The sequence below is a fragment of the Culex quinquefasciatus genome, chromosome 2, assembly GCF_015732765.1.
Source record: "Culex quinquefasciatus strain JHB chromosome 2, VPISU_Cqui_1.0_pri_paternal, whole genome shotgun sequence".
Lineage (NCBI taxonomy): Eukaryota > Metazoa > Arthropoda > Insecta > Diptera > Culicidae > Culex > Culex quinquefasciatus.
Genome location: NC_051862.1, coordinates 97,900,559 through 97,912,572, shown reverse-complemented (window position 1 = coordinate 97,912,572; position 12,014 = coordinate 97,900,559). Strand labels below are relative to the sequence as shown.

Genomic DNA, 12,014 nt, shown 5'->3' with positions numbered 1-12,014 from the left:
AGATATACAGATAAAACATATTTTTTTCGGATTCAGTTGGGGTACCTTGGCCCTCCTATGTGGGTTTTAGTACATTAAAAACAATTCCATAGAACAATGAAAATTATATAAAACTTTAAGACTCTGAATGTTGCTTCCGTCTTTAATAAAATCAAATCGTTTTTGAGATTGATATTATCGACTTTATGATAATCTGTATCAATCAAGATAGAGCGGTTTCAACATTCAACGAAAAAATCCAGATTTTCTATTAAAACCTACCTTTTCCACCACTTGGTCAACCTAAATGGAATGGCTAAATCTATTCAACAAAATAAACCCAATTCAGACGTCTAATCCCGGTCCCGAGGAAGACCGACGACGGTGCCACATTCCTGCCCGAGCCAAAAATGCAAAACTCGAATCGAAAAAAAAATCTCCTGACGTTCGCCAAAACCGGGCTGATCCCGTTTCGAAGACGGACAAAAGAAGGGATTGTGGAACCATCGTAAGCTTGTGTGTTAACACTCGTTAGCTGGTCGGCCATACCTGCTGGCTGCCACAAGGATGTAAATGGCCTTGTGGGATGTTTTTTTTTCTTTCTCTGGCCTCTGGAGCCTCATCACTCCCAGCTAGCCGCCTCTCTCTCTGTCTATCTGTCAAGTCATTCCATCCCACAGGTCTCACTCTCACGTCATGGCCAGCACCAGGTTCGGGACACGGAATAGAGACGGCTTCGGTTAAACGGGGGCCCGGCCTCTCACGTGGATGTGTGTGTCTGTTGGACATGTCAATTGTAGGCGGAAAAGGCTCGAGTGGAGTCAGCTGGTTGTAGCTCAATTTCCGCCGTGTAGATTCCGAAGGTTTGTTCCGGTTGATCCCAGGGATATTTGCGAGTCGCGACCGGCAGGGCCAGCGCCCGAACGTCAATCTTTTTCCCCGGGAGCGACGCATAATAAGCTTACACAGTTTAGCACTTAAATGTTTTATTTACCCAAAGCCAAAATGGTGGTGAGCGAGAGTGGTGCGAGGGAGCAAGGAAAACAAAGATAACCCACCTAAAAGAGATGCTTTCTTAGTTGAGGTTTACAACCATGTGAGGGCCCTTGAAAATTTTACGACATTCTGGTTATGAATGAACAACAGAATGTTTTTTATGTGTGTACTCTTCACGTAGTATTACAATACCCTTACACAAAATATGTACGGAACTTGTCCTTGATATAAAAGTGGTGGTCAATGTCAACGTCAAATAACGCCGTTCAGCAAAATGAGAAAAAATGCGCTTGAATTAGAAAAAAAAATCCAATCCGATAAAAAATAATAATTTCTGGGTCTGTAATTAATAAGATTTTCGACTTGTTTTAGTGTTAATTTAATGTGTTTAAAATAATAGAGTGAAAAATTTAAGTTTGTGTAAGTTATAGAAACCTTTCAACTATTGTTTATCCTAGCCAATTGCCTTGCTAACAATAAAAAATATTTGAAATTCCTCTTCTTCATATATTATATCATATTTTTTCCCAAAAAGAAATTTGTAGGACAAAGTTACGCACTAAAATTTCCATACATTTTTGCATGTAAAAATTCAAACACATATTATAACATTTATTTCTGATAGAATTGATTCAAAATCACTGGAAAAATCACGGCGTGGCTGGAGAAAAATATTATTAACCCAGATATCCCATCGAAGATTTATACGAATAATCTATATAGGGTAGGGTAGTCATCAATGAGACACCTTTGATTTGTAACATTCAGCTTTTTGTTGCATTTTATAACTTTTTATGTGTTCTTACATTGACAAAAATTGTAGACGCACTAGGCACATTCAATAAAAATGCCAAAAATCACTTTCATTTCATGTTTTGAAATACTTCCATAGATTTTGAAAAGTTTAATGAAGAAAAATCAAAATGTCTCATTGTTACTCATGGGCAGAAAGAAGTGGGGAACAATGAGACAGCCCTGTCCACTTTTAAACAGGAATTCTAAACTTTGTCTCAAGAATAAACTGTTAATTTATAAACAAATGTTAACAAAGACCTGCCATGTTTTATGCTGTGCCGATATGGACAAGCTGTTGCTTAACCAGGAAGAAAATACTTCATCAGTTCCTCTCAGATTCCAAAATATCTATTTAGTTTTCTTCCAGTTAGTTTCCCTTCAGTTAGTTTTCCTCTAGTTAGTATAACTCGCATTCGCACAAAGCCGTCGTTTCTGGTTTGCACCGGAAGCAAAGCAAGATCGCCCCAGCAGCTGGACACCGAGTTGCGGCTGAGGACAAAACGCAAAGGCCAGCAGAGCCAACCAAGACCCCTACACAATCCCCCTTCCCTTCCCACGCCTTGTCCTTAACATCAATCCCTTCCCTACTAACCCCGAGTAGGCCGCGGGTAATCGGCTCCCCTCCCACTAACATTTCCACACAAGATCCTCTGTAATTAATAAAATGTAATTACAAAAGCCGACTCGGTCCTAACCAGGTCCCAGTACCGAAAAGGACCTAATAAAAATAATTTTATGAAAAAAAAGAAAATACTTCAGAGGATTCAGAACAAAATTCTGAAAATGAGTCTGAAACTTCCTCCCTGGTTTAGCACCAGTGAACTTTATCAATTAGCCAAAGTTGACACTTTGGATGTTATGTCCAATAAGATAATTGATGTATTTCGACAAAAATCATTGCAGTCTTCAGCTTCATTGATCCGCTCTTTATATAGTTTATAAGTAAGTTTTAAGGTATCCCTTTTCCCTTTTGTACATGTAGGACCTCCTACATTTGTAATCACTGAATAGCGAAAGCTACAATAATATTGTAGTACAATATTTCATGAATAAATGTAAGTTGATAGTATTTGAAATTGAGGTGCAAAGACAACGATTGTGATTGGACACCCAATAATATTTTAACTGAATGAATGTACATGGAAAAGAAAATCTGAATAAATATAAATAGAAAAAAATAGATCAAAAAATCTCAAAAATCAATACCTATCTTGGGAAATTGAGTTTTTGTAAAAAAAATTGATTTAAAAATCTGCATTTTTTTTTCCGTGTACCTATTTTTTCTCAATAGTCCTCATCAATACCTACAACTATGTCGAAGACACCAAATTGATCAGAAAATTCACTCAAAAGTTACAGCTGTTTGAATATTCACGTACCATTTTTGTATGGACAGCAGCCAAAATTGTATGGAGACTTGTATGGGTGAACCTATGACACAAAATAGCTTCTTTGGTCAAAGTTTGAGCCAAATAAAAAAATACAAAAAATAAAAACGGTCGAAATCGGCCGATTTCGTAGAGAGTTGCTCAAATATTTTTTTGCAATTCCGTCGTGAAACTACATACTTTTCCTGTCATTCTTGAACGACGAAATAGCATACTTTTCTGTACCAAAAATAACAGAATCGAATGCAACACTTTTCAAAATAAATGCTGAAAAGTTCTACTTTTCAGCACTGAAATGGGTGCTGAAAAGTTGAACTTTTCAGCACTTGTTTTGAAAAGTAACACTTTTCAACATTTTTTTGATTTAAACGATTTATTGACAAAATACTTGAAAATTTGATATAAAATTTCACTCAGTATGTGTTTTTTTTGGAATTGCAAAAAATGTTGTATGGAACTCGTTGCAAAACTTGATTTTTTCAGCACTCTTCGTATTTATCCAACTCGGTGAACCTCGTTGGTAAATGTACGACTAGTGCTGAAAAAATCCTCTTTTTGCAATTTGTTGCATAAACTACTATTTAAAGATCGATCTACGTGCAAGGCCAGATCAAATCCTTACCAAAAATCAAAAACCTTAAATGGTTTTAAAAACGAGTTTTAAAATCGCTGTTTCCCGTTACTAAACAGACAAAATAATTCTTTTCGAGTCTGCAATAACTTAGAGAGGCATTTTCCCAGTAACATTTTTCATTTTAAAATAAGGCCGTTGCAAATAGTTTTTGAAGTTTTTGTCCCCCCCCCCCCTCTCCCAATATCACTTAAGTGGTCATAACTCGAGACAGGTTGCCAGAACTTTGATGTTTTGGACTAGTAGGAAAGCAAACACGGGCGTCCAATTTCACAATAGTCCCTTTGACACGTATTTTTTTTGAAATTACATATGTCTTTATTGAACTTTCTTATAATAATTACATTTCTTTTACATGCTAAGTGGTATGGCCTAATGCTCTTCATCTTTGTTGTATTTTTCGTTTTATTATTAACTGATCACATTTATTTTATTTACTTCAAATTGTTTTACATTATTGCATTGAATCGAATACATTTGGGTAAAAAAAAGAAAAAAAAAAACACTTTAACAACTAATCCTAACTTAAAACTAAAAAAAAAATTAAAAATAAATTCATTGAAATATTCAAAATCACTAGAACGAGTAAACTACGAACTGTATTTTAAGATGAATGCTCCAAGAGTTCTAACTTGTTCCTGGCGAGTTTTGCACCCACGCAGTTTTGTTGTCATCTCGATGAAAATATTCAGAAGTTCTTGTGGTGAAAACAGGTCACTACTGCCTTCACCCGTTGATGTTGGTTGGTTTTCCCTCGGTTGCTGACTGAAGCCTGGAGGTGTTGTATTCTCAGCAACTTTTTGCCGCTGATTCAACGGCAATGGCTGCAGATTTGGAACCACTCGAACAGATCCTGCTCCAGGTGACGCCAAAGCAGGAAAATCCACGTCCGTGAATGCTGGTGGTGTTTTGCGACGATTTGGTTGGTGCCTCGTCGTCGCTTGCTGCCGAATTTTTACAAACTCAGCACGTTTTGGGCAGCTCCGATTCTTGGTAGAATGGTCGCCGCCGCAATTGAAGCATTTCGCTTCGATGTTCTCGTTGATTGTTTCGCAAGCTTGAGTTTTGTGCTCACCTCCGCAGGTTGCACAACGACTCTTGATGAAACAGTTCCTTCCACCATGTCCAAACTGCAAGCAATTCGAACATTGTGTCACGTCACGGTGCACTGGACGATAACGTTCCCAAGTCACGATGATGTTGAAAATTGCCCGAACTGCTTTCAGCTCAGACGGCGTTGTCGATCCTTTCTCGAGATGAACCAGGTACAATTGATCACGATACTTGATGTCCTTGTTGTGTCTCGTCATCTTGAAGACTTCGATCACGTTCAACTTAAGAGTTTTGAGCTCCTCTTTCAGCACATTCACATCCATGTCGTACAGGCCTCGGAGGACCTGTTTCATGGGGCGTTTACCTAGATCGTCATGGCTGTAGTATTCAATCTTTGTGTTGTTCAGGAAATCCCGAACGTAGTTGTAATCCTTTCTGGTAGGTAGCACAATTTTGAGTCCATCAGCACACAAGCGAATGGAAGCTCGTAAAGCACCAGATTTGATAAACCCGGTCAGCCACTTTCGCACCGAATCCGATGACGATGTTTTCACAAAATGGGTGGCAACTTTTCCCGTCGTTCAAATTCTTCCTTCTCGCTCACGTCCACAGGAGGGTAGCAAACTGATTTCCAGACGAATTTTGAGCGTCCTTGCTCAAACTGCCTGGCTTTACAGGTAGCGCTTCGGCATTCTTTAGCTTCTTCAAATCTGCCGATCCTGCTGGTGAGGACCGCCTCTTTTTCTTGCCGTGAGGCATTTTTGCACTTTTTAAGCACTTTTCAGGAGCTAATATCCAGGAGTACCTCACTGATCGGTGGTCCACAAGGGAATCCCTTTGACACGTATGTTTTTCTCTCTTCAAGGTTTCGAGCTATTAATTACTGAAAACGTGTCTTAGTAAAAATCCAGAATAATTAAAGGGATCGTACCAGCCAACCGTCACGAGAGATCGGAAAATGGAGCCCGGAATCGGGATCAGGGACCAAAATTACCTCTGAGAGCAAAGTTTCTCGAAAATCGAAGAAGGGTCGGTGCAACTGCTGTGTGAGTTAGCGGAGAATTACACCTATTCGATACATAGATGTCAAGGCATTAAAAAAGTGTCAAGAACAGTGAATGCTATAGTTTTGTCCGCAAACGTGGGTAAACCATTATCGAAATCGCAAAACTTGTATAATATCACACGGAGGAAAAAAGTATCGGCAAAACTTTTCCCATTGAGCAGCGTCACACAGTTACAGAGGCTGTTTCCCGCGATTGTTTCGAAAGCATTAATGGTTTTCCAGGCCGCGGTTATACGCACCACACCACCATCATCACCACGGAAAAGTAAACAAAACAAAAGCACTATGATTGGCACCAGTTGTGATGTATGGCAAAAGTTTAAAATTAAATTAACATTCACTGCCGGCGATCGATTTATTGCAGCCATTTTTCAACCCCTTTTGCTTTTGCTCAGCTTTCGCTGTTTGCCCCTGGGACATTAATCTCTGGCGAGTGTTTCCCTGGCCGTCACGAGTTTCACGGATGTAACTGAAAGCTGATACAACTTTGTTGCTACAAGTTGGGTATTTTGTTAAAGTTTAACTGTTTGAAAAAAGTGATTATCGATGGATCAATATGAATGATGATATTTATCCACCAAAATTACTTTTCATAGAAAACATGCGAAATCGCTTATCATACAATCTTTGTTTTCTCAGTTTTTTTTTCGCCTTCGTTGGCACTTGAGCGTCGATTACATCTCCGGAAGGCATTTTGCTCAAAGGACATTGCTCTGTTTTTCTTCTAACCGTTCGCTGTGAAAGCTCGACGGAAGTTAACGAACCGTCATAATATGCTCCTCCACACTCCGGTGCACTCACTTTTGAAAAGTTTGATTTAGGCACTGGCCTCGGAGATCGCTTTCACAAAGTCAAACACAGTGAAACTTTTTTTTTTTTCATTCAACAATATTTCGTCAATGTCAAGCCATCCAAGTGGCGGCAGCGGATAAAAGTGTCGCCAGAAAAAATTCTTTCAACTTCAGTGTTATTTTCTCTTTACCAATTCTGAAAAAAGAGTCCCGATGACGATACTGCAATCAAAGTAACCGTTTTATATATATTTTTTTCTTTATTCATCGGAGCTGGCTTTGACTGACTGCCTTCCGGTTTCAGGGCGTGTGTTTGAAGGATTATGTCCTTGCACTGAAATGAACTGCGATAAAAGAAAAGTTTGCCATGGGAAAGAGATTCCAGGGCTAGATGTAGTCGAAAAATTTCGATGAGATTTCATCAGAGATGATCCTTTGTTAATAAGGGGAAAAATCATTAGACAAACTGCTATGGTCATATTTCTAACATTTTTTTTAAACTTTGTTAAAACAAAGCAATAGTCTTAAAAATAAACTACCCAAGTAACATTTTTTTCCAGGAGTTCTACAAGAGCTCTTCAAGATAGCTACAGCATAGCAGTTTGAACCGCGGTAGGATAAAATTCTCTTCAAAACTTTTTCAGGAGTTTGGAAGAGAACTTGAAGAGAGTTTTATCCTACCGCGGTCCAAACTGCTATACTGTAGCTATCTTGAAGAGCTCTTGTAGAACTCCTGGAAAAAATGTTACTTGGGTATTGAAAGCAAGTCCACGAACAAAGCAACTCGCATCGACCTCACCAATCTACCTAAAATATTCAGGAATTGTTTGTACATTTTGAACTTGCATCTGGCCAAAATATAAGCACTCTAGTTCATCGAAAAGTGAGGCAAATCGGGACAGAAAGTTTTATGGTTCAAAAACTTGAAAAATGTTTAAAAGGCTGTAACTTGGACAAACCTTAACTAAATTTCAAAATTCAAAATGCATCTGACAGAGCTTCAAAAATCCAATTAAAAAAAATAGCACAATTTTCAAACTCAAACACCCAAACGGCGGTGATTGTGATGCATGGCGGCATGAAAGTATATCAGAATCTGCATGAAAACTGTCCTCATGCATTTTTTGCGATATATGGGTATGACATTTTAGCCCGTTACCGAAAATTATCGACATTACCGACGGCCTTTTGGTTGTATTGCACAAAAAAAAACCTTAACAGAATGAGGATTGAACTACCAACTTCTTGGTTGTTGATCCGATACGCTACCACCGCGCCATGGACGCTTGATGAAATGAGAGAGAAAGAGCACCAACATATTCTTCTCTTTAAAGGTTTGCTCGGGAACGCGCCAGCATTATATGTGTTGGTGAGAACTGCAGATCGCTGACATGTTTACACGCGGGCAAAAATGAGCTATGAGCTTGCTGCAAAAACTGTTATAAAATGTAACATTTTCTGCAGCAAATCCACTGTTGCAGATTTTGATATATATTTTTCCTTTGGGTGAATACAAAAGTGTTCGATTCAGATATCAACTCGATGAACCTCAATTTTTAAAAGCGTTAAAATGGATGAAAATAAACATTTTTAAGCATATTTCTATTGTAAAATTGTCTCAGAAGCATGAATATGATAAAATTATCAACAAAAAATAGGATCTGAGGGGTCTCCCGAGCAAAAATTTACAATCAAAAAATTAACTAAAAGTAAAAGTGTCTATTTTATGTGTTAGACTGCCTTACCCAAAGCGTTATTAGTCTTAGATAATGGTCCAAGTTGTCCCCTACAAGCTCCAGGTCGAATCGAGTTGATATCTGGATGGAAAACTTTTTTTAATTTTTATTTGTGTTATTTTTTTACTAAAATGCTAATAACTCGCTTTAGATTTAACCTGATTTAACCAATACGAATGCTTCACCCCGCATTTTGTTGGATTTTTGAAGCACTTTCAGATGCATTTGAAATTTTGAAATTTGTTTGAGGTTTGTCCAAGTTACAGCCATTTAAAAAAAATACAGATTGGGGCAGATCAAAACGACATCCCAAACAAAGGGGTATGCCCTGTTCGTGGACTCACTCTTAAACAACTCAATAACTTTTTTTTCACAATAAGATTTTTATTTTCTTGCAAACATATTATTGAATAAATAAAAAATAAATGTTTTCCAAAAAGCTGTAGAAATATTTCATTTCAAGAAATAAAACGAATAATTTTCTGATAAAAAAACATCTTCATTAATTCATTAAAATGGAGACAAAAAAATAATGAAACACAATCATTAACATTAGTCTCGGATATAAATGGGTATATCATTGAATTCGCTCAAAATTGACACAAAATGGATGGGGTAATTTCTTTTCATGTGCAAAGATGAACAATGATTTATATATACAATTTGAAACATTATGTAAAACAAAATTAACGTTTTGCAATTTTTTGTAGTAAACACTGTGTGGTTTGAGTTAATTTTTTCTACTCAACTCTACCATTTAGTACATTTTTTTTCAGTTTCTGCTCAACAATTTTGTAGAACATTGATACACTCTGAATAATAACCCGAGCATGGGTAAATAACAAGGGAAATGCGTAATAATACCTTTCTCTGGTTTCAATACCAAATTTTGGTATTCCTGGACCCTTTAAAATTTGTCTCAAGGATTATGCAAGAGCAAAATGTGGTATCATACCAATTTAAGGTATTGTTTTGATATTGCAAAATTGCAGAATTTGTCATGGTCGGACACCACATTTTGGTATTATTTTGGTATTACAGTATTTTATCAAATTCCTCTGAAACTATGGTAAAATTTTGACCAATTTTGACAAAATAATTAATTATGCACTAAAATGATGTCTCAAAGCGAATGCTTTTATTGAAAACCGGAAATTTCGAACTTGATTTTAAACATTTTTGATATACCCCCTACAGAAATGTCTTGAAATTGTGAAAAAATTTCTAAGTCAGGATGGCACATTTTGGAATTGAAAGGTTTCATCAATTTTCTATGAAACTATGGGATTTTTTTTACCAATTTGGACAAGATAATAAATTTTGCGCTAAAATGACTTGAAAAAAACCCAAATACTTTGAAAAACGAGTCAATCGAAAAATTAATGAATTTTGGTGAATTTCAATCCAGTTTTATATTAATAATACTTATTTTTCAATCTTGTTATTTTTCAGAATCTTCAAGAACTTCATGCACAGGCCGTTCATCAATGACAAATGCATTCGGTGTGGTGAAGAATATCACTAAGAACAACATGGAATCATCAGGTGAGTAGATTTGGCTGTTGCATATGGATCATTTCCGTTTTTTCACTAACTGCAACTGCTGCACTAAAAATTGTATGAAAATACCAAATTTTGGTATTACTTGTGCAAATATCAGCGACCAAAATGTGATCTTGGTTGCCCAGTAATAGATGGTAAAATACCATCAAATCATACCAAAATCATGTATGTGGAAGACCACAGGAATACCAAAATATGATTTTCCAAGGGCGCGGGAATACCTAAAAAAAACCATGGCAATACCAAGTTTTGGTATTCAAGCAATGTTCAAAAATCCAGAAGACCTCAACTTGGTATTGAAATGGTTCTATTTTGAGGTATTATTTTACCCTTGGAATAACATGGTTTGGTATTGTTGTGCCCTTCCACATGCAAGACTTTGGTATGATTTCATGGTATTTTACCATCTATTACTGGGCAACCAAGGGCACATTTTGGTCGCTGTTATTTGCCCAAGTAATACCAAAATTTGGTATTCCCGTGTTATTTATCCCTGCTCGGAAAACCTGCAAAATTACAAAACCACGAATTTTTGAACATTAAAAAAAAAGTGGTTTCGAGATTGGGAAATCCCTTTTTATTGTATACCTAAAAAATTGGAGCAACATAAATTGGAAGAGGTTTCAATACATTTTTTATGTGAGATATACTTTTTTTCGTAATTTTGATATAAATTGGACGCTTAATTTCAAGAGACATCCAATTTTACATTTAATTCTTTTCGACTCCAAATTTCCAAATCATTTTAAGTTAAAAATATTTGAAAACATGTATTTTTCGAATGTACAAAAATAAAAGAGCTCGTCAAGAGATAGTTTAAAAATGGACCTTGGATTCGTGATAAAGGATAAAGGACGAGTTGGCGGAGAATGACCCAGCTTTTATTATTTTACGCGGTGGTTAGCTTCCAGCAAAAGAAACCCTAGAAAATAGTTTGCATAGTTTCGCAAATTAAGCACAAAGTATGAGCCGGTATCTCCCGGTCAGTTGTCGGCAAAATTAGCCCGCATAACTCCGGCAAACTACACAAATTATGCCACTAATCCACTACATTTGCGGCATTTCCCAACTCATACCGTGTAGTTGGTCTAGCTTCATTCACACAAGAAACATTCAATGAATGGACTGCGCCGCCAAAAGTAAGTCTCGAGCAGCCGCAGCCAGCCGAGCAGGAGTTTCCTCTCTGGTTTTTGTCCATTCGCGCTAACCTTCCCGAGCAGAGTGCGAATCCACGTTCCACGTGCTATTTATAGCGGATGTTTGCTATTTTGGCGACCACACGGCCACCACCTCCGGCACCGGCAGCCAAGACAAATTCAACAAAACGAGAGAAGAAAAAAAAACACAGCAAAACGCTATAAACATTGCCACCTTGCCGCGTCGAAGCCTTGACCCAGATAATTTCTCACTGGGTATTTCAGTATTTGAGCCGTTTGGAGTGAGTTAGTGACGACGACGACAGATTACGACTCATTCATAAAAAAAACTTGGCAAACTGATACGTCACGGCGCTCGTGAAGTCGTCATGGAAGAAGTTTTTTTTCTTCTTTCATCTTTTCTCTCTCACTCTCTTTTCGTTTGATGGAGAAAAATGTGAACATGTGAATAACCCAACCGTTGAGCTAGTTTTGAAGGGGTGGACTTTTTTTTCGAACGTATCTGTCATTGCATTCTTGAAATGTTGCCAGTTTCAATTGCTATTGAGATGCTGTCAATATGAATGAAAGTGAGTTTCGATGAATGGATTAAAGTGGGCCCGCGTGTCGGATTGATGAGTGGCAGCGTGATTGAAAGGGTCGTCATTCATTCATTAATGTTTCATAATGAGAGATCAATTTTAATTGAACACGGTTTGGTTATAGTATAGATCATAAAGGAACCAATTATAAATCAATATTACATCAATAAAGTATCGAAATCATTATAGCTCAGCTTTAGTAGGGTTACAGGACAATATCTGTCCTTTTTTTAACTGGAGCTAAAGACTTTTTTTACAACAACATTTGTGATTGCTCT

The 12,014-nt window shown here is 37.2% G+C and overlaps 1 protein-coding gene across 5 annotated transcripts in view; it reads left to right on the top strand.

Moving 5' to 3' along the window:
• Positions 1-12,014, top strand: part of LOC6044622 — a 226,162-nt gene that overhangs the window by 126,413 nt on the left and 87,735 nt on the right. The gene's annotated exons all lie outside the window — the stretch shown is intronic.